The following is a 23,043-nucleotide window of genomic DNA, read 5'->3' on the forward strand; positions in this document are numbered from 1 at the left end:
AGGTCTCAGGGAAGATGCAGCGTTGGTGTGGATAGCCCCAACGTTTGCACCCTTCACCTGGGCCAGGACCAAGTGCCCCAGTTTTGAGTATTTAGAGAGTCTGGATGTATCCATCCTCTGGAAAGGGAACCATTCCTTTCATGGAGACACAGGAGGCTGCAGATGCCGGAATCTGGAGCAACACACAAAGGGAGCTGGAGGAACTCAGTGGGTCAGGCAGCGTCTGTGGAGGGAAGTGGACAGTCGATGTTTCAGGACGAGATCCTTCATCAGAACTGGAAAAGAAAACACCCTCTCCATTTGCCCGTCACCCACACATTCCTCCCACTGGTCCCGTCCCCACCTGCTTCCCTTTATTCCATGGTCCATGTCCTCCTATCAGATTCCATCTCCTTCAGCTCTTTATTGCCCACTTCTTCCATTCCCACTCTCCTCCCCCCCCCCCCTCACCTGGATCCACCCATCACCCGCCAGCTCTTGCTCCAGCCCTTCCCTCCACCCTTTTATACTGGCTCCCTCCCCTCTCTCTTACGTCCTGAAACATTGACTGTCCATTTCCCTCCATAGATGCTGCCTGACCTGCTGAGTTCCTCCAGCATCTTGTGTGTTGCTTCATATTATTTCATATTTCCTTACAACGTAGAAGGAGGCCGTTGAACCCAACATAGCCCATGGAGTGCAGAGGAGATTTACGAGGATGTTGCCAGGACTCGCGGGCCTGAGTTACAGGGAGAGGTTGGCCAGGCTGGGACTTTATTCCTTGGAGCGTAGGAGACTGAGGGGTGAAATTATAGAGGTGTAGATAGGGTGAATGCGCAGTCTTTTTCCCAGGGAAAGGGAACCAACAGCCTGAGGGCATAGGTTTAAGGTGAGGGAGGAAAGATTTAAAAGGGTCCTGAGGGGTAACTTCTTCATGCAGAAGGTGGTGGGTGTGTGGAACAAGCTGCCAGAGGAAGTGGTAGAGTTGGGGGACGATTACAACATTTAAAAGACAGTTGGACGGGGACATGGATAGGAAAAGTTCAGAGGGATATGGGCCAAACTTGGGCAGATGGGACTAGCTCAGGTGGGCACCTTGGTTGACAGGGGTGAGTTGGGCCGAAGGGCCTGTTTCTGTGCTGTATGACTCTGTGACTTTATATCTACACCAGCTCTCAGAGCAACCCCATCAATCCCATGCCCCCGCTCATTTACCCTGAGGTTATACATCTACATGATTATATCATGGAATTGCTATGGCACAGAAGGAGACCATTTGGTCCATCAAGTCTATGCTTTCCCCTAGCCAAGCAATCCCATCAATTGCCTCCACTCTTCCCCCACAGTTCATTCTCAGTTGGCTTTCCAATTCCCTTCTGATTGTCCTGATGCAGGACCTCGATCTGAAACGTCGACAGTTCCTTTCCCCTCACAGATGCTGCTCGACCCACTGAGTTCCTGCAGCACATTGGTTGCTGTTCCAGATTTCGGCATCTGCAGTCTCCTGTGTCTCCCTCCTGATTGATTCCATCTCCATCGGCCTCCCCGCCAGCCAATTCTGGATCCTAACTAACTCTCCGAGTGAAAATGTTTCTCCTCACGTCCCCCTTGTGTCACTTGCCCCAAATTTTAAACCTTTGCTCCTCATCCTTGAACGATCCACTTAATGAACCGTTGCCCCTCTGGTTAACTGACCTGAAGCAGTGGTGATCTTACCCACCCCAACACATCTTCTACACACCTTCTTTCTCCAGGAAACACCCAGCCTCTGCAGGCTATGCTTATACCGCTGGCCGGGGTTAGAGTGGCCACTGCCCAGTGGTCGAGTTACCAGATTATCCCATACTTAATTCCCAAGTCAAGGTATAAAAGTCTCCAGGATCTAAACTATTTTGGGAGAGCACAGTTATACACATCTTGGGAGAGCTCTACAAAGACACTAACTGACACACGGAGTACATGGACTCAGAGCCTCACAGAATGGAAACAGGCCCTTCGGCCCACCAGTCCATGCTGACCATCCATTCCCCATCTACACCAATCCCATTTTATTCTCCCCACATTCCCGTCATTTCCCCCAGATTCGACCCTTCACCTACACACCAGAGGCAATTTATAGCAGCCATATAACCTACCGAGCTGCACGTCTTTGGGATGTGGGAGGAAACCGGAGCACCCAGGGGAAACCCACACGGTCACAGGGAGAACGTGCAAACTCCACACAGCGCCAGAGGTTGGGGTTGAACCCGTGTCACTGGAGCTGTGAGGCAGCTCTTACTAGCTGCACCACACTGCCATCGCAAGGGAGCACATACAGTTCCTCCACACGGAAAAATATCCCAAGATTCCTCACAGAAGTGAATCAAACAAAATGTTATACCGAGGCACAACTGGAGATATTAGGAAGTCTGATCAAGAGTTTAATCAAAGAGGTAGGGCTGAGCTTGGAGGAGAATGGGGTCACGGTGAGAGGGTTAGGGAGAGAACAGAAGAGCTGAGACTCAGCTCAATGGAGCACGGCCTCCACCGGTGGAACAATTTAAGCCAGAATTTGAGAGAGACGCAGATCCTGGAGGGGAAGTGATGTAAGGCTGGAGGAGCTTGTAGGGAGCTGGAGGGTTGAGGGCATGGAGGAAGGGTAATTGAAAGCAAGAAGGAGAGAGCTACCCATTATTGTCCCTAACAGGTGAACTGGGGATTTCCACTGCTCTGGGACCTGTCCTGATACATGGTCACATGGTCCCCTGTCCACTGCTCGGTCAGTGTGTCTCTGGGGCCTGTCCTGATACCCACATGGTCATCCACCAGTGGTGTGGATTCTTGTGATCAGCTCAGTCAAGCGAGTCTGTACTAAGTACGGAGTTTCTTGGGGCATTAGCAGTCACTGCACCGCCAGCCAGAAGGCAGATCGAGCTTTCATGTTGTAAACTGTCCTGCCCCGTTTACCTACACAGTTAGCCAATGAGGAAACGTTTCATTCACTGCAGGACAATATATTTTGGATGGAGATGGAGCACAGGAAGTTCAGGCAAGATTTAGCAGATAATTTTGTATTTTTGGTCACAGTGATCTTTCTGCTAAAATGTTTAACGGTCTGAGTGCTGTCTGGTTTCATTTCCCAGCTGGGCCGCAGATCCTGATGGGAGTATCATTTTGTTAATACCATTTTCCCTTCTTCCAGGAATCTGCACACGTCTCCCTCCTGGAGACACTCGTTAAAAGCCACACTTACTCATATCAGCTTAATGTCTGTACTATTAAAAAATAAATACAGCTCCCAAGTTGGTCTACAAAATACCAAATTAAATTTGAGTTATTGAATAAACAGATTTGGTTCAAATTCATTCAGGTTGAAAAAACCCAAGAGGCCTTTTATTCCAAGTTATTAATCTGTTCCCAGCTCCTGAAATTGAGATTGATGTCTCAATAACCCACCTTCTGTCTCTCTGCACAGCGCTAAACCGGTTACTTGAGTGGAACACGTCACACTGAAGGTCAAGGCTGGAGGCTAGAACCATCTCCAAGTGAGGCAACCCCATCTCCACTCAGCTCTTCCCAGCAGCACATGATCAAATCTTCAAATCATTATTTGGTGATAAAACAGCCCAAAAGCAGACAAATAAACACAGCACTCCCAAACAACATCTGATTGGCTTTAAATCCCTGTGCCTTAGCTTCTTTCTACTGTGGGAATACACCAGAACACAAGAAATTAGGAGCAGGAGTAGGCCGCTCAGTCCTTCACACTTGTCATAGAGTCAGGGAGCACTGGAAACAGGCCCTTCAGCCCAACTCGTCCATGCTGACCATTGTGCTGGTCCCAAGCTTGTCCCATTTGCCTACATTTGTCCCATACCCCTCTAAATTCTGCCTATCCATGTACTTGTCCCAATGTCTTTTAAATGTTGTTGTTAAACAACTGCCCCACCATTCAGTGTGACCGTGGCTGATCTACACCGGCCTCAACTCCCCTTCTGTGCCGGTTCCCCGTAATCGTCAATTCCTCGATCTTTCAAATATTTATCCATCTCCACCTTTAATATATCTTATGATCTGGTCTCCACCACCCTCGAGGACAGAGAATTCCAGAGATTCACATCCCTCTGAGAGGAGAAATTCCTTCACTCCTCAGTTTTAAATGACCATCCCCTTGTAGTTATCTCCTACAGGTGGAAACATCCCAACATCTGCCCTGTCAAACCCTCTCAGGATCTTATATGGTCACCCCTTATTCTTTTAAACTCCAGGGAATACAGATCCAAACTGTTTCCCCTCTTGATAGGACAACCCTCTCATCCCAGGAGTTCCCCTGGGGAATGTCCTTCGGACCACCCCCAATGTTACTGCATCCTTGGGTCAGGGGACCAAAACTTTGCTCAGTCCTCCAGGCATGGCCTCACCAACACCCTGTACACCTAGAACACAACCTCCCTGTTCTAAAGCTCCAGGCTTTTGCAACGAAGGCCAGAACTCCCAATGTACGGCCTCAAGGTTCTCAATCCTGCCCTGAATGCTCCTTCTCCACTTTGAGCAGCCTTGGGCCAGAGATTCCCAGGAGTCAGTGGGAGTACATCCTTGAATATCTTCCTTTGTCCATCTGGTGATCTCTTCTGTGGACAGGGCTCAGAATAGATTGTCTGTTTCGGGAGTCTGGTGTTGGGCCTGTGAATGATGTGGGCTGCCCTGTGTCTGATGGAGTGTAGGACCGCAGTACTGGGGACACTGGCCTGGGACAGGTCATTAACACTGGGTCGCTCATCCTTCCAGTGAATTGGGAGAATAGTGGTTAAAGGACTGGACTCATAATCCAGAAACTAGGATGATTGGTCCAGTTTAGATCTTTCCACAGGAACCATGGAATTAATATTTATTTCTTTTAATTAATCTGAAATAAAAAGCTAACCTCAACAATGGTGACCACCAAAATAACAGTACTGTTGTAAAAAACCTTTTTGGGTCACCAATGCCCTTCATTGCAGAAGGTCAGCTGTCTGGTAGTACCAGGAGGTTGCTGTTTAACTGCTACCAGGCACCAAACCCAGACGCTGGAGATGGAACTTGATTCTCACCATCTGTGAACGTGGAAAAAAATTACCACATTTAAAAAAACACTGGATCACCTGCAAAGTGTCCTGGATGATGAAAGTTGGTGCATGAAGGCAAGTTCTGTTTACAATTGGCTTTAGGTTCCTTGGCTTAGTTACCATGTCATAGCGTTGTATGCTCTGCCATCTACAAGGACCTTTGGACTTGTACTCCAAAGGTCCCTCTGTTCCTCAATACTCCCTCCGTGGTGAACGTCCCAGCCTCATTAGTGCTCCCAAAATGCATCCCCTCACATTTGTCAGGATTAAACTCCATCTGCCATTTCTCAGCCCATTTCACCAACACATCCATATCACCCTGTAGCCTGAGCACCCTCCACACTGTCCTCCACTAGTCTTTGTGTCATCTGTGAACTTACTGAGTGAATTTACAAACAACAAGGATCCCAGCACTGATCCCTGTGGAACACCACTGGTCACAGGCATCCAATCACTAAAACAACCCTCTACCATTATCCTGTGTCCTATTGCCAAGCCAATTTTGAATCTAATTTACCAATTTTCCCTAGATCCAACAAAAATGCTGGAAACACTCAGCAGGTCAGGCAGCATATACAGAGAGAGAAACAGAGTTAATGTTTCAGGTCATTGACAGCGATGCTCCACGGATGACCACTTCTAGCATTTTCTGTTCTTATTACAGACCCAAAACATCACACCTGATTCTCTCTTCACAGCCGCTGCCTGACCTGCTGAATGTTTCCTGCATTTTCCATTTTTATTAGAAACTCTCTGCTTTACAATGTTTAACAATGAAGTAACAAGGGTGAGAAGTGATTCATCAGCTGCGATGAGTGAACTTTACCAGAGTGAGCTGTGTTTAATTAATCAAAGACTCCGGAGGAGAGATTAACCTTCCTCGATCTGACGACCTCTGCAGTTACATGGATGAGTGTTCAGACTGTAGGGGTGGAGTCTTGAGAAGCAATTCAGCCATTCCCACAGTATGAGGCCTGCCTGTCTCACGAGATACATTCGATTACCTTTCACCTTCTGCTGAAGCCTGGGTGTGGATCAGACAAGATGGAGCTGAATAATTTGGGTCACTTGATGACCACAGGGTCATGAGACACATCCGCGTTCTGTGTTCTGTTTGGCTCTTTGATTGTCACACTCCTTTGTCAGAGACTGACAGAAGGACATTCAGCCCATAGGTTGTACAGTAGATTTCACAGGTCAGTCCCCCTAACCCAGCCACAGTAATGTTTCCGTGTATTTATTCAGTTCTTTTTCGAGAATTCCTGTGAATTTGCATCTGCTGTCCTTGCAGTCAGTGCCTCCCACAGCAGAACAACACACTGCCCAAGTTGAACCAATCTCATCACCTCGCCACTGCCTGCACTGTCCATGATCAGGGATTGAACCCAAGAACTTCTTCATATCAGTAATGATGCAGTTAGCAAAACCAGCTCAAGTATTCATCCTTTGGTCTAACTCCTGGGACTCCCTCTCCAACAGCACAGAGTGCAGCAGTTCGACAAGGTGGCTCACCCCAACCTGACAGCCATAGGGATGGGCAACGTGGTGGTCTTGTCAGATCCAGAAAATGAATAAAACAGACAAAAAGCAATCCTATTGCAGGCCAGTGAAGGTCAGCATGGACGTGTGGGGCTGAAGGGCCTGTTTCTGTGCTGTACAATTCTATGACTCTAAGTAGGGACAGAAAATAGATTAATTTGGCTTTACGATGACCCTCAGGTCTAATAATGTTCTCTGGTGGTCAATCACTCATTTGAAGTTATCTCCATAAAATATTAACCTTCCCCCACACTGCAGTTGTTAACCTGGAGAAGGATTATTATCTGACTCTCTGTTCTGGTACTAATCATTGATCATGGTTACCACTAACTATTGGCAGGGACTGAGACAACCGCTGCCCTTGTCAATTAAATCCCTTGCTGTTAAGATAAAACCCCACAGAGTGTCCTGGGTCTGCTTTCAGCTTCAGATGTGTCCGTGTGGTGGGGGGAGCTGACTGCTGTCAGGGTGAGTCTGTACACACACTGATGAAATGTGACAGGAGGCGTTTGTTGACATGTTGCTCTGATGCCCAGGGGTTAGTATTTATGTGTTTGTTCTGTTTGAGTTCCATCGGGCAACAGTTTAATGCAACTGGGAGATGCTTCAGTGGTTCTGCCCCGGGGACTCTGCCACCGTTGCGTTGGCCATCACCAGGCTCGGATGTGCAATGTTCTCTGATTAACCTCAACCGCTGTGAACAGTTTGAATGAAGGGAGAAGCAAGGAGTGATGTCATCTACAATGATGGCCATGTTTACACATGCCAGAGTGAAGCAAGTCTCAAGGCTGCACAAGTTCATCATAAACTAATCTTATCGAATCGTAGAATCATACAGCACAGAGAGGGGCTCTCTCTGCCCTCCTCGTCCGTGCCGATCCCGGTTCCCATCTATGCCTGTCCCATTTGCCCGCATTAGGCCCACATCCCTCTAAACCTTTCCTAGCACAGTACCTGTCCAAACACCTTTCAAATGTAATTGTACCCCCCTCCACCACTTCCTCTGGCAGCTCGTTCCACATACTCACCACCCTCTGGGTGAAAAATGTGCCCCTCAGGTCCCCTTTAAATCTTTCCCCTCTCACCTTAATCAAGTCAAATACCAGAGGACATGCAATGAAGTGAGAGGGGAAGTTTAGAGGAGATGTGTGGGGCAAGTTTTTTTACACAGAGAGTGGTGGGTGCCTGGAATGGGCTGCCTGGGGAAATGGTGGAGGCAGATACAATAGTCGTGTTTAAGAGGCTGTTAGACAGACACGTGAATATGTAGGGTACAGCGGGATATGGATCATGTGCTGGCAGAAAGGATTTAGTTTAATTTGCCATTGTGTTCAGCACAGACATGGTGGGCCGAAGGGCCTGTCCCTGCGCTGTACTGTTCTGTGTTCTATGTTCTTAAACCTCTGCCCTTTAGTTTCAGACTCCCCTACCCTGGGGATAAGACTGTGACCATCCACATTATCGATGCCCCTCATGATTTTATAAACCTCGGTAAGGTCACCCCTCAGCCTCCTATGGTCCAAGCTGATTGTTTAAAGTCCTGTTTTAATGTGGCGACGTTGTTATTTATTCATCCATGGCGTGTGAGCAGGCCCAGTGCTGACTGCCCACCTCCCTCACCGCTTCACCGAGTGACTGGCTGGAAGCACATAGTGGGTGAGGTTTTGGGGCCATGCGTTGGGCTGGCTGGGTGAAGAGGGCAGATTCCTCTCCTGAAGGACATCAGTGAATTTTTACAACAACCCAGGAGGTTCCTGGTGCCATTTCTGAAAATAATTTACTTCATTGCTTGAGATAAAATTCCTCCGTTACTGCCAGAGCAGGAATACTGGCCTTACTTCACCACGTCTCCTGACTGACAGCTGGAGACAAGTCCCAACAATTGCCTCTTCACTCACCACACCTGAACACATCGCTCTCTGTCTGATCATCCGCCGTCCGGGAAACTTCCATTTCAGTTCTAACCTGCCTTTCACTCAGCAGGTCCCAAGACACTTTCCCCAGTTGTTAAACACAAGGGGGGCAGGGAATGAAGCTCAGGTAAACGCACGGTAGTGTAGTGGTTAGCGTAACGCTTTACAGCGCCAGCGACCCGGGTTCAATTCCGGTCACTGTCTGTAAGGAGATTGTACGTTCTCCCCGTGTCTGTGTGGGTTTCCTTTGGGCGATCCGGTTTCCTCCCACATTCCAAAGACTACGGGTTAGGAAGTTGTGGGCATGGTATGTTGGCGCCGGAAGCGTGGCGACACTTGCCGACTGCCCCCTGAACACTCTACACAAAAGATGCATTTCACTGTGTGTTTCGATGTACATGTGACTAATGAAGACATCTGATCTTTGTTGGTCCCGCAGAGGGTGACACTAGGGGATTAATAATGGCAAATATTTTGTCTCTGTCTTCACGGTGGAAGACACTGAAGGCACCAAATAACACTGAGACGGGAGAGGCTGGGTTTGTTTTCCTTTAATTGGAGGAGACTTGAGGGGGACCTAAAAGAGGGATACATGAGTGGCACAGATAGGGTGAGTAGAGAGTTCTCCGCTTGCTTTGGGAAGGCTGTGAGGTCAGATCCTGCTCCACAAACCTCAGCCCGTGCTCCACATAACAGCGGTGTTTAAAACACCAGGGCAGGGGTTTAGGGTTTGGGCTTTAGCGAGGGTCTGAGGAAGAAAGTTTTCCACCCTAGGGGTGGAACATACTGCTGAGAAGGTGGTGGAGGCAGAGACGCTCACAGCAATTAGGAAGTATTGAATGACCACTTGAATCACTGGTAAATGGGATCAGTATAGATAGTTGGTATGGCCATAGGGCTGTAACATCATGGAGTTATACAGCACAGAAACGGGCCCTTCGGCCCACCGTCTATGCCAACCACCATGCCCACCTACCAACCCCACCTGCCTATATTAATCCCATCTCCCTCCATGCCCTGCTCATTCCAGGACCTGTTCCTGCCTCCACCTCCTCCTCTGGCAGCTCGTTCCAGACACTAACTACTCTTTGTGTGGAAAATTTACCCCTGAAGTCCCCTTTAAACCTCCTCCCTCTCACCTCAAACCTCCCTCTCACCTCACACCTATGCCCTTCACTTATAGAGACCCCAACCATGGGAAACAGACTCTGGCTATCTACCTGATCTATGCCTCTCAGAAAGGTTCAGAGGGATATGAGCTAAACATGGGCACATAGGATTAATGTAGATAGGCATTGGGTTGGCATGGATGAGTTGGGCCGAAGGGCCTGTTTCCTTGCTGTATGACTCTCGGAATGCACTGCCAGAGTAGCAGGTGGAATCGGCACAGAAGGATACGGTCCTATTGCAGGCAAATGGGATGAGTGTAGATGGGCAAAAAGGTCGGCATTGACATGGTGGGCCGAAGGGCCTGTTTCTGTGCTGTACATCCTGATCCTATCATTCTACTTTCAGACTAAGCACAGGGCGCATTGATCAGCAGATACACACTACAACAGAGCAGGAATTGTTCTCTTCACATGGAAAGCACTCAAACCACGAGTGCCCATTAGCAGGGTCTTCACCTCCTGCACGCACTTAGGAATCACGCAGACTTATCTAAAGTGCTGAGGCCTGGAAACTGGACTAATGCTGAATAATGATAGCTGCTAAACACAGCCCTGAGTGGCAAGTGATGGAATCAGATGGTGCTTTAGGGATCCATTCAGCCTAATGTATCTGTGCCAGCTCACTGGTGGGACCACCCATCAGCCCCACTGACCTGCTCCTGCCTCTAGAGCTTTGCATTTTGTTTCCTTCAATGGTCCACTTGTATGACAAGATGGACTCTTGACCTCACAATCTACCTCGTCATGACCTTGCACCTTATTGTCTGCCTAAACTGCACTTTCTCTGTAACTGTAACACTTTATTCTGCATTCTGTTATTGTTTTCCCTTGTACTACCTCGATGTACTGATGTGATGAAATGATCTGTATGGATGGCATGCAGGACAAAGTTTTTCACTGTACCTCAGTACATGTGGCAATAATAAACCAATTACCAATTAGCAGTTCATGAACCGACCCAATGAATCTTGCGCTCTTTGTAACCCTAAAGGTTTAGCCCATTGAGTCTGTATGTGAGAGCAATCCAGAAACTTTTCAGATACTATCCAGCTTCATTTTGGATGGCCCACAATGCCAGCTGTGTATCTCAGACACAAACCACTCCGCACATAAAAACCTTCCCACCTGTCACCTTTGGTTGTTAGGCCAATCACCCATTCTGTGCCCACTGGTCCTTGAGCCCTCTACCAATGGGAACAGTGTCTTTCCATCTACGCTACCGAGACCCAGATCACAGCCTCCGCTGTTCCAGGGAGAACAGCTCCTCTGGTCTTTCCACATCCCTGGAATCATTCCAGTAAATCACCTCTGCCTCTGCACCCTCTTCAATGCTTTACACCCCTTCCTACAGTGTGGTGCCCAGGACTGGACACGGACCTCCGGCTGGTTTATAAAGGCTCGCCATGACTTCCTTGGTCACGAGTTATCTGCCTCTGTTTATAATGCTCATGGCTCAAGACTTTATTCCTCGCAGTGTAGGAGATGTGTGTGGGGTGACTGTGCAGAGGTGCATGGAGTCATAACGAGCATAGAATGGGTGAACACACTCAGTCTTTTTCCCGGGAAAATGGAACCAAAAACTAGAGGGCATAGGTTTAAGCTGAGAGGGAAAAGATTTAAAAGGGACCTGAGGGGCAACTTCTTCATCCAGAGGGTGGTCCGTGTGTGGAACAAGCTGCCAGAGGAAGTGGGTGAGGCAGGAACATTAACGACAGTTAAAAGACACTTGGACAGGTATTGGTATTAGTTTATTATGGTCCACGGATAGGAAAGGTTTGGAGGGATATGGGCCAAACCTGGGCAAATGGGACTGGCTTAGATGGGCATCTTGGTAGACATGGACCAGTTGGGCCGAAGGGCCTGTTTCCAAGCTGTATGACCCGTCTGCTTTTCCCCACTCTCTCACCTTGCTCTGCCACTTACAACAAGTGATGAACCTGTCCCCACATCCCTCTGGTCTCGTACCTTTCAGACTTCAGTCCCTCTGGTTTAAATTGCTCTACTCATTCTTCCTACCTCCTCGAACTCTAGTCGCATCCTCCCCACAGCTCACTATACCTCCACATTTTGCCTCATCTGCAAATTTGTAAATTGTGCCTGAACACCAAGACACAGTCAGTGATATAGATTAAGAGAAGCAGTGGTCCAAGTGCCAAACTCCGGGGACCTCCACTGTACACCTCTCCAGTTTTCACCACCCCTCGACTTCCCGTCGCTCTGCCTACTTCCTATCCATGCTGCCCCATACCTTCTACTCCACGGGCTTCGGTCTTGATAACAATGAGATGTGCACCTTTCGGAACCGAAATACACCACATCAACCACATTTCCCCATTGACCACCACCCCCGCCCCCCACCATTAAAGCACCACTTGCTTTTAACAAATCCATGCTGGGTTCTTGAATTAACCTTCATTTGTCAAAGGTGCTGCTAATTCTGTCCCTATTTATCATTTCTAGAACTTTCCCCAGCACTGAGGTTAAACTGACTGCTCTGTGGTTACGGGGATTATCCCCAGACCTTACTTTCAACATTTGGGAGATTTCAGCCAGGACCTCTGCGGTTTCCTCCCCTCTGCATCCTCCAATGTATCCTATCTGGAGCCAGTAGTTTATCCATGTTGCCTTTCCTGTTCACAACCTCAGCGGCACCTTTCCTTGCTGAGACTCCAGCAGCATCCTCCCTACTCACTCAGTACCTCCACCATGCCCACTGCCTCCATGAACAGATTTCCTGACCAGCCCCCCACCTCCTCTTGCAGCCCTCTTCCATTTCACACGTACATGGAATACCCCGGGGAATAAATTTGCTGCTGGTCTTGTCTCGTGCTCTCACTTTGTACGTCACCTTAGAGTTTCTGGGATCACTTGGATTGTCCCTGTGTTATATCCTTTGCTCTAGCTCGTCCTCTGTTTTACTCTACCCTCTCAGTCACTCAGGGAGTTTTTAATCTCCCTCCCCTCCTTCCTCATGAACAGCTGTGATGAAACATCTCTACATTAAATAACGCCCATTGCTCAAGCACAGGTTGCAGCCAAGCTTTGATTTCTGTTTACCTGGGCCAGTCCTGTTCTTATCCCACTGAAACTGCCCTTCTCCCGTCAACAGTTTCCAGCTTTGAACGGTCCTTAGTTATTCTACAAAGTATAATGTGATCGCTGTTTGCTAAATGTCCCCAACTGATACTTGCCCCATTTCCCAGAAGCAAGTCCAATAATCCCACTTTCCTCACTGGGCCCAAAACACACTGATCTAGAACATTCTCGTGAGTGCACCGAGAAACTCCTCCTCTGCTTTGTCCTCATGCCACAGGGATGGAATTTGGAAGAGACGTGTGTATAGAGCTGGTGTTCCAATGCACGGTCTGACACAGTCTTCCATTTCAGGAAGATTGAACTTACTCATGCTATTTCCAACGGAGCCTTATTACTGTGTTCTGTCAGATGCCCTCTCCCCGGTCTTATTTCTGGGTTGTGTTTTGTCACCAGGTACAGTGAAGCGAGATAATGACTACTGACTGTTCTGCCTCACTCAGGACCACTGGAGCTGCAGTTGTTGGCTGCACGGGAAATTGCTCACGAAGCTGTGTACTCAACTTCTCCGGCATGCAAAGTCTTCAGTGTAATTAAATGCATTTGGTCATAATGTGATGCGGAGGATGTGTTGTAAGGAACTGTGTGCAGTTTGTTCCATTAGAGTGCTCAGCCACAGCGCTGACACCACATACTCCACTCCAAAGGATTTGTCACAAGATATTTCAAAGTCTTCCCGGCACAGGAAGAGGCCATTCTGCCCAAAAGGTCCGTGCCAGCCGTCCTGTTCCACCTGAGCTCTCCCACCTTAATCATTTCCCTCCGCTCCTTTCTCCTTTCTCTGACTGTGTGCAGTCTTTTGGAGTGTTGTGTGCAGTTCTGGCTGCCCCCATCACAGGAAGGGTGTGGGGGCTTTGGAAAAAGTACAGAGGAGATTCACCAGGACACTGCCTGGATTAGAGGGCAGGAGCTATAAGGAGAGGTTGTTTTCTCTGGAGCATTGGAGGCTGAGGGGAGACCTGACAGAAATTTATAAAATAATGAGAGGCATCAAGTAGACAGTCAGAATCTTTTTCCCAGGGTAGAAATGTCAAATACTAGAGGACGTGCATTTAAGGTGAGGGGGGAAAGTTTAAAGGAGATGTGTGGGGCAAGGTTTTTTTAAACACAGAGAGTGGTGGGTGCCTGAACAGGCTGCCAGGGGAGGTGGAAGCAGATACAATAGTGACATTTAAGAGGTTGTTAGATACATGAATACGCAGGCAATGGAGGAATATGGATCATGTGTAGGCAGATGGGGTTTAGTTTAATTCGGCATTGTGTTCAGCACAGACATGGTGGGCCAAAGGGCTTGTTCCTGTGCTGTACTGGGGGTCTGTTCTATGTTAACTCAGATAAATGAGAGGTGTAAAGCAAACCAGGACAGGACCTCCATAGTAGGGTCCTCGGGAGTGTTGTGGAACAGAGAAACCTGGGGGTGCAGGTAGATAGCTGCTTGAGAGTGGTGACACAGGTAGACAGGGTGGTGAAGAAGTTGTCTGGTCACCCTGCGACAGGAAGGATGTAATTTAACTGGAGACGGTGCAAAAAGGATTCACAAGGATGTTACCGGGACTGGAGAGCTTGGGTTATCAGGAGAGGCTGGACAGGCTGGGACTGGTTTCCCTGGAGTGTAGGAGGTTGAGGGGTGACCTTATGGAGGTTTATAAGATCATGAGGGACACAGATAAGGTAAATGGCCAATGTCTTTTACCCAGGGTGGAGAGTCTAAAACTAGACGGCATGGGTTTAAGGCGAGAGGGGAAAGATTGAAAGGGACCTGAGGGGCAACTTTTTCACACAGAGGGTGGTGGGTGTGTGGAACGAGCTGCCAGAGGAAGCGGTAGAGGCGGGTACAATAACAACATTTAAAAGGCATTCAGACAGGTCCATGGATAGGAAAGGTTTAGAGGGATATGGGCCGAATGCGGGCAAGTGGGACTAGCTCAGCTGATCATCTTGGTCAGCATGGACCAGTTGGGCCAAAGGGCCTGTGTCCGTGCTATGTAACTCTGACTTCCCTTCGATCACAGCTCTGACATCTGCCTCAGACACTCCCACTCCCACGTTCGCCCCAACCCTCTGACCAAGGAAGTTCCTCCTGAATTCCTGTAGCACCTTGAGTGAAGTTGTGATGTCCCAAAGTAGTTTCTAACCAATGGGACACTTATGCAGAAGCCCTTCTGAAACGTAGGAGATGCAGCTGCAAATTCATGCACAGCAAGCTCCCATTGCTGTTAGTGTGGGTCATTGACCGAGGGGTGAACGTTGACCAGGACAAGGGAGGACTCCCTGCTCTTCTCCAAAGCTGGCTCCCAACTGTGGGAGAGCTGGAGGGTGGATCCCGTCACCAACCCCCCTCCCTGCCAGCCCCTACCCAATGCAGTGCTCTGAAATGGGGGCAACAGGGCCAACTAAGTAATGAACACAAAGTGCTGGAGGAACTCAGCGGGTCAGGCAGCATCCATGGAGGGAAATAAACAGTCGACGTTTCGGGTCGAGACCCTTCATCAGGACTGGAAAAGAAGAGGGCAGAAGCCGGAATAAAAAGGTCAGTGGAGGGGAAGGAGAACGAACTGGCGGGTGACAGGTGAGTCCACGTGGGGGTGGGGGGGAAGGTAGGTGGGTGGGGGGGGATGATGTGAGAAGCTGGGACATAATAGATGGGACATAATAGGAGGCTGAGGAGGGAGGAATCTGATAGGAGAGGACAGTGGACCCTGGAATAAAGAGAAGGAGGTGGGCAGGTCGCGAGGGCAGGGGAGGGTAGAGGGAAGGGGTGAAGGGGCCACAGGAATGAGGGAAAACAAATGGGGGGGGAGGAATTCAGAAGGGAGGGGTTACCGGAAGTTCGAGAAATCGATGTTGAGGCCGTCAGGTGGGATATGAGGTGTTGTTCCTCCAACCTGCATCAGGCTTCAACATGGCAGACTCCTCTCGGTGATCCTTCCCTCACCCCTTCTCTGTCCCCTCCCCTGCCCTCGCCACCTGCCCACCTCCTCTTTATTCCAGGGTCCACTGTCCTCTCCTATCACATTCCAAATTCTTCAGCCCTTTGTCACTTCCACCTATCACCTCCCAGCTTCTAACCAGTCCCTTTTACCCCCCCACATTCCCCCACCCACCTACCTCCCCCCACCTCACCTGCCTGCGTGTGCTCCTCCCCCTCCCCCCACCTTCTCATTCTGGCTTCTTCCCTCTTCCTTTCCAATCCTGACGAAGGGTCTCAGCCCGAAACGTCGACTGTTCATTTCCCTCCACAGATGCTGCCTGACCTGTTGAGTTCCTCCAGCATTTTGTGTGCGTTGCTCCAGATTCCAGCATCTGCATCTCCAGGACAACCGAGCGTCCTGGAGACACCAACCAGCCCAGCAACCACTGCCACCATGAAACCTGGTGCATTGAGGAGAATGAGCCAAGGTGGTAGGTTGCTGGCCAATTCACACAGGGCAAGTTTCCACCAATCAAATAGTCAACAGTTCTGGGAAATGGGATGAGTACAGATGGGTACCTGATGGTCAGCATGGACATGGTGGGCCAAAGGGCCTGCTTCTGTGCTGTGTGACTCTACAGTCTGTTTTCAGCGATGTTCCCTGAGGGATAAGTACAGACCTGGCAATAACAGGCTGGGGTGCCCACTGTGTGGCCACAGAGTCCTTCACACTCTGCAAGGACACAGGGGACAGAAAGTTCACACAGCCAATAGTGTGGGGGTCCCTCAGTTCCACCCCTCCCACAGTGACCCTCCCTCAGTACCGCCCCTCCCACTGTGACCCTCCCTCAGTACCGCCCCTCCCTCAGTGACCCTCCCTAAGTACAGCCCCTTTTTTTTATTATAAACATTTATTCACTAAAAGCACTACAAAAGACAACCAGTGTCAATACACTACATCTAATACAGAAAAGAAGAAACGAAGCAACGACATACTACAGTAGAGAATGCAAACTAATACTAACGAAACACACACTCAACGCTACACCCGTTAACACAACACGCAACACTTCAAATAAGAATAGTGTTTGTACCATCCACTACACACGTGATCCCGAGGGGCCCACCGAGCGCGGAACTCAGCTAGGGTGCCCACGGAAACTGTGTGCTCCCTCTCTAAGCGAGCGTGTGCGCTCTTAAGCACGGAAGACGGGCAGGCAGGCAGACCGGCCAGTATCAGTACAACCCCTCCCACAGTGTGACCGTCCCTCAGTACCGACCCTCCCACAGGGTGGTGCAGTGGGACTTTGCAATTGATACATTCCACCCCGTCCTGCATACCCGCTACACCTGATGCTGGCTTTCCGTGCTTCATGTGCCCCCAGATCTCGCTGTGTTGCAGCTTTCTGCAGTGTTTCTCCATTTAAAACTAACTCTTGATCATTCTTCCATCCAGAGGGAAGCACTTCACATTTTTCCACATTATGCTCCTGTTGCCAATATTTGCCAACTCACTTAACCCTCTCTGTGGACTGTCATCTCCTCACAACTTGACCACCCACCGACATTTGTATCACCTGGCTGCAACATATTGCCTACCTTTGTCGAAATCTTTGATGGGTATGGTGAACAGTCGTGTTCCCAGCTTGGACAACTGCACTGGTCACAGGTTCCCCACCTGCAAACGCCCCCCTTCTCCCTACTCACTGCTCCCTGCCAGTTACTGGTCCTTTATCCCAGCCGAGTCATTCCCTCCCACACCTGAGCTCTTATGAAAGTACCTTCTGCAAAGTACCTCTGAACAACACCATAAGATATTAGAGCAGAATCAGGCCATTTGGCCCATCGAGTCTGATCCACCATTCAATCGCGGCTGATTTTTTTAACCCCATTTCCTACCTTCTGTATGTAGTGGTTAGCGTAACACTATTACAGCGCCAGTGACCCGGGTTCAATTTCGGCTGCTGTCTGTAAGGAGTTTGTACGTTCTCCCTGTGTCTGCGTGGGTTTCCTCCGGGTGCTCCGGTTTCCTCCCACATTCCAGAGACATACAGGTTAGGAAGTCGTGGGCATGCTATGTTGGCGCCAGAAGCGTGGCGACTCTTGCAGGCTGCCCACAGAATATGCTACGCAAAAGATGCGTTTCACAGTGTGTTTTGATGTACATGTGACTAATAAAGAAATCTTATCTTAACTCATAACCCCCTTACCAATCCTATCAATCTCTGCCTTAAATATACCCAATGACTTGGCCTCACAGCCCTCTGTGGCAATGAATTCCACAGATTCACCACCCTCTGGCTGAAGAAGTTCCTCCTCATCTCCGTTCTAAAGGCACTAAGGTTATCAGGTGACCGGAGGACAAAGGAGAAGATTTAGGACTCAGTCTGAGCCAAACACAGGACTCAGAGAATGGACTGTAGACACCTGTGGAACATCAGGTTGGGGGTTGCAGGAAGCCAGCTTGTATGGATTCACTGTCTGATGGTAATAGAGTAATGGCTGCTGTATTAAACCTACTTCTGGACAGCTCGCTTGAGCCTGAACCATGAAGAACTGTTTTATTAAGTTTAAAGAGGTCCGTACACCATCCTGGGGCCAGACATTTGGAGCCATTTGTAACAAGAGGGATTCTACTCTTGATATTCAATGGCATTACCACCATCAGGACCCCACAAACACCCTGAGGGGGTTGGCATTGACCAGAAACTCAACCAGACCAGTCTCATAAATGAAGCGGGTGAGAGCCTGGGTATGCTGTGGTGAAGGACACCCAAGGCCTTCCCACCAAGGCACAGGTCCGAAGTGTCATGGGACGTTGTCCTCTTGTCTGGATGGGTGCAGTTCCAACAGCTCTCAAGAAGCTTGACACCATCCAGGATAATGTGGCCCAATTGTTTGGGAACCGATCCACCAAATTAATTCAGCAGCCTCCCTTGGTTGCAGGGGGTAGCCGCAAAATGTTCTGTAATTCTCACCTACCTGTGACCTCTGTCTCAGAAAGACGAGCAGCATTACCACCAAACCTGGGAAGACCACATGCAGGTTAACCATTACACGTGGAGATATCTCCGTGACCCTTCATCAGTGCTGGATCCAAATCCTGGAACTCCTCACCAGAGCGCTGTGGCGGTTCCCTTCACCACACAGACTGCAGTCGTTGAGGAAGGCGGCTCATTTACACTCTCGGGAGCGATAAGGGATGGACAATAAATGCTGGCTTTATCTGCAACAGCCTCAACCCGTGAATGGATAATGAACAGGAAATTCATTCAATTATTGCAGTTGTTTGCTTGAACAACAATGACCTGACATTCTTTAAGATATTTCTCAAGGCTTCAGAAGATGTTGACTAAATGCTTGTCCGATTTGCTATTTAAAATTAGTCTAGATTTTAGAACAAATTAATCAACATGCCATTGATTTTATTAAATACTCTCAAGACTCCACAAAAGAAATCAATCTGTAACTTTTGAGTGCATTTGTTGTTTTTAATTTTGATTTCACGATCTTTGATCACGATTCAGTGTAAGAACTTTCCCACACCAACCCTCCACTGTCTGAAGGACTTGGGGCAAAGTTCTACTCAGTTTCCAGTTCTCCTCCGGTGTCACAAATGCCGGTGAATTAATTTGGTGGATCGGTTCCCAAACAATTGGGCCACATTATCCTGTCTCCTCTACTCTTGAGAGCCGAGGAGACAGGATTACAGATGATCAAACCACCCTCACATAGAATGTGATCCAGCATGGAGGGAAAGTCATGCATTTATAGAATGACCTCAGTATGCCCCAATGGTCCATAGCTAAGGCAGAACCACTGAGCTGTGAGAAACAAGGTGGGCAGTTGGATACATAGGCTGGTGGGATGAAATGTGAGGACGAGGGGTCCCTATCCCTGTTGGGTCGGGGTTGGATACATAGGCTGGTGGGATGAAATGTGAGGATGAGGGGTCCCTATCCCTGTTGGGTCTGGGCTGTGATCCCCTGTGGTAAACACAGTGGCTGTTTCATGTACAGAAATCTCCCACAATCAGCAATCTGTTTTGGGGGGTTGCACCCAATGCACTGGAGAGAACTCCTGCATACATTGTTCTAGGTACAAGGACTACTAAGGGATTTGTTTTTTTTAAACTCCACTTGAGAAGTAGGTGGTTTAACGTCTCATCTGGAAGATCACGGCCCAATTCATCTGAAACATGAGCGGGGAGACCATTTGGCCCTTCAGGCCTGGTCTCCCATCTCAACAAGGTCACAGCAGGTCATTTTCCTGTCCATGTGTCCCTTCATTCCTCTAATATCCAGAAACCTACTGAACATAGTCAACGACTGAGCCTCCATCCACCTCTCTAGGAGATAATTCCAAAGATTCATGAGCCTCTGAGCAAGAAGATTTCTCCTCATTCCATTCCCGAGTGACAGAGTTCTTGTTTTGGGACGTGACCCTCAGTTCTACACTCCTCAGCCAGGAGAAACTTCTCTGCACCCACCCCGTCAAGTCCTCCAAGTATTTTATTCATCTCACTGAAGTCACTTCTCATTCTTCTAAGTTCGATTGAATAGACACCTGGTCTCCTCAATATCCTTATGCAACAGACCCACCATCCCAAGTAGTACTCTGGACATCCTCGAGAGAAAGTACCACCTCCTCTAGGAAAGGAGACCAAAATTGTACAAAAATACTCAAACCTCATTGAGACTTAGTGCCACCTCTTGCTGGTCAGATACAACCTTCCCTGAACAAATCCATGCTGACTGTCCTTGGTTAGTCTCCTAATGCTGGGGTATGCCATCCCCCAGAACATTTCCTATTAACATGTCCACCACTGACATCAGACCGATGTTTACTTGCTCTGTCTGTTTCTCTTGTTTTAATAAAGGATGCATGACACTGGTTTGGAAATGGTCAGCGCCTCCCTGTCCCCCCTCTGTGGTGATATTTTACACTTTATCCCCCTCAGGATGTCCGCTCTCTGTTCCTCATTGCCAGTACTTCCTCCCTGAGGTCAGTTTCGGTATTGTGTGGGGTAGAACTCGAGTTGCAATCCATGTGAGATGAGTTGAAGTCAGAGGTTTGCCAAGGGATGGCACTGTGGCAGCAAATCCATCGAAGACCAGAAGGGAAAGAGAAGCCACTGAGGATGAACGAGGCAAACAGACATAAGACATAGGGCCAAATAGCCTAATTCTGCTCCTTCGAGTCTGCTCTGCCTTTCAATCATGGCTGATTTATATTTCCCTCTTAACCCCATTCTCCTGCCTTCACCCAGTAACTTTTGATGCCCTTACTAATCAAGAATCTATCAATCTCCCCTTTAAATACACCCAATGACTTGGCCTCCACAGCCGTCTGTGGCAATGAATTCCACAGATTCACCACCCTCTGGCTAAAGAAATTCCTCCTCATCTCTGTTCTAAACAGATGTCCTTCTATTCTGAAGCTGTGCCCTCTGGTCCTAGACTCTCCCACTACTGGAGACATCCTCTCCATGTCCACTCTATCCAGGTCTTTCAATATTTGATAGATTTCAATGAGATCCCCCCTCGTCCTTCTAAACTCCAGTGAATACAGGCCCAGAGCCATCAAATGCTCCTCATACATTAACCCTTTCATCCCTGGGGTCATTCTTGTAAACCTCCTCTGGACCCTCTCCAACACCAGCACATCCTTCCTTAGATATGGGGCCCAAAACTGCTCACAATACTCCAAATGTGGTCTGACCAATGCCTTATAAAGCCTCAGCATTACATCCTTGCTTTTATATTCTAGTCCTCTTGAAATAAATGCTAACGTTGCATTTCCCTTCCTTACTACCAACTCAACCTGCAAGTTAACCTTTAGGGAATCCAGCACTAGGCCTCCCAAGTCCCTTTGCACCTCTGATTTCTGAATTATTTCCCCATGTAGAAAATAGTCTCCGCCTTTATCCCTTCTACCAAAGTGCATGACCGTACACTTCCCTGCGCTGTGTTCCATCTGCCACTTCTTTGCCCATTTTCCCAACCTGTCCAAGTCCTTCTGCAGACTCCCTGCTTCCTCAACACTACCTCCCCCTCCACCTATCTTGGTATCATCCGCAAACTTGGCCACAAAGCCATCAATTCCGCCATTCAGATCATTAATATATAACGTGAAAAGCAGTGGACCCAACACGACCTCTGCAGAACACCACTAGTCACCGGCAGCCAACCAGAAAAGGCCCCCTTTATTCCCACTCTTTGCCTTCTGCCAGTCAGCCAATCTTCTATCCATGCTAGTACCTTTCCTGCAATACCATGGGCTCCAATCTTGTTTAGCAGCCTCATGTGCAGCACCTTGTCAAAGGCCTTCTGAAAATCCAAGTAAATAACATCCACTGACTCTCCTTTGTCTATCCTGCCTGTTACTTCCTCAAAGAATTCCAACAGGTTTGTCAGGCAAGATCTCCCCTTAAGAAAACCATGCTGACTTCAGCCTATTTTATCAGTGCTTCCGAGTACCCCAAAACCTCACCCTTAATAATGAACTCTAACATCTTACCAACCACTGAAGTCAGGCTAACTGGCCTATAATTTCCTGCCTTCTGTCTCCCTCCCTTCTTAAAGTGTGGAGTGACATTTGTCATTTTCCAGTCCTCCGGAACCATTCCTGAATCTAGTGATTCTTGAAAGATCACTACTAAAGCCTCCACAATCTCTTCAGCTACCTCTTTCAGAACCCTGGGGTGTAGTCCATCCGGTCCAGGTGACTTATCTACCTTCAGACCTTTCAGCTTTCCAAGCACCTTCTCCTTAGTAATAGCGACTACACTCACTTCTGCCCCCAACTCTCTCAAATTTCTGGCATGTTGCTGGTGTTTCCACAGTGAAGACTGACGCAAAATACTTATTCAGTTCGTCTGCCATTTCTTTGTTCCCCATTACTACCTCTCCAGTGTCGTTTTCCCGTGGTCCAATGTCCACTCTTGCCTCTCTTTTACTCTTTATTTATCTGAAAAAAACCTTTGGTATCTCTTTTATATTATTGACTAGCTTACCATATTTCATCTTTTCTCCCTTTATTGCTATTTTGGTTGCCTTCTGTTGGTTTTTAAAAATTTCCCAATCCTCCAGCTTCCCACTGATTTTTGCAATACTGCATGCCCTCTCTTTTGCTTTTATGCTGTCTTTGACTTCCCTTGTCAGCCACAGTTGCCCCATCCTCCCTTTAGAATGCTGCTGCTTCTTTGGGATGAACTGATCCTGTGTCTTCCGAATTACTCCCGGAAACTCCTGCCATTGCTGCTCTACCGTCACCCCTGCTAGAGTCCCCTTCAAATTAACTCTGGCCAGCTCCTCTCTCAGGCCTCTGTAGTTACCTTCACTCACTGTAATACT

General features: G+C 48.5%; 1 protein-coding gene and 1 long non-coding RNA gene across 2 annotated transcripts in view; one reads left to right on the top strand and one right to left on the bottom strand.

Annotated features, from left to right (window-relative positions):
* The window catches only part of LOC127578273 (NADH-cytochrome b5 reductase 3-like), a 644,669-nt gene that overhangs the window by 256,827 nt on the left and 364,799 nt on the right, over window positions 1-23,043 (bottom strand). The gene's annotated exons all lie outside the window — the stretch shown is intronic.
* LOC127578275 (uncharacterized) lies at window positions 7,012-13,330 on the top strand. Its single transcript, XR_007957507.1, has 2 exons — window positions 7,012-7,070; window positions 13,174-13,330. It is a non-coding gene; the product is annotated as an uncharacterized LOC127578275 (long non-coding RNA).

The sequence above is a fragment of the Pristis pectinata genome, chromosome 15 (assembly GCF_009764475.1).
Source record: "Pristis pectinata isolate sPriPec2 chromosome 15, sPriPec2.1.pri, whole genome shotgun sequence".
NCBI lineage: Eukaryota > Metazoa > Chordata > Chondrichthyes > Rhinopristiformes > Pristidae > Pristis > Pristis pectinata.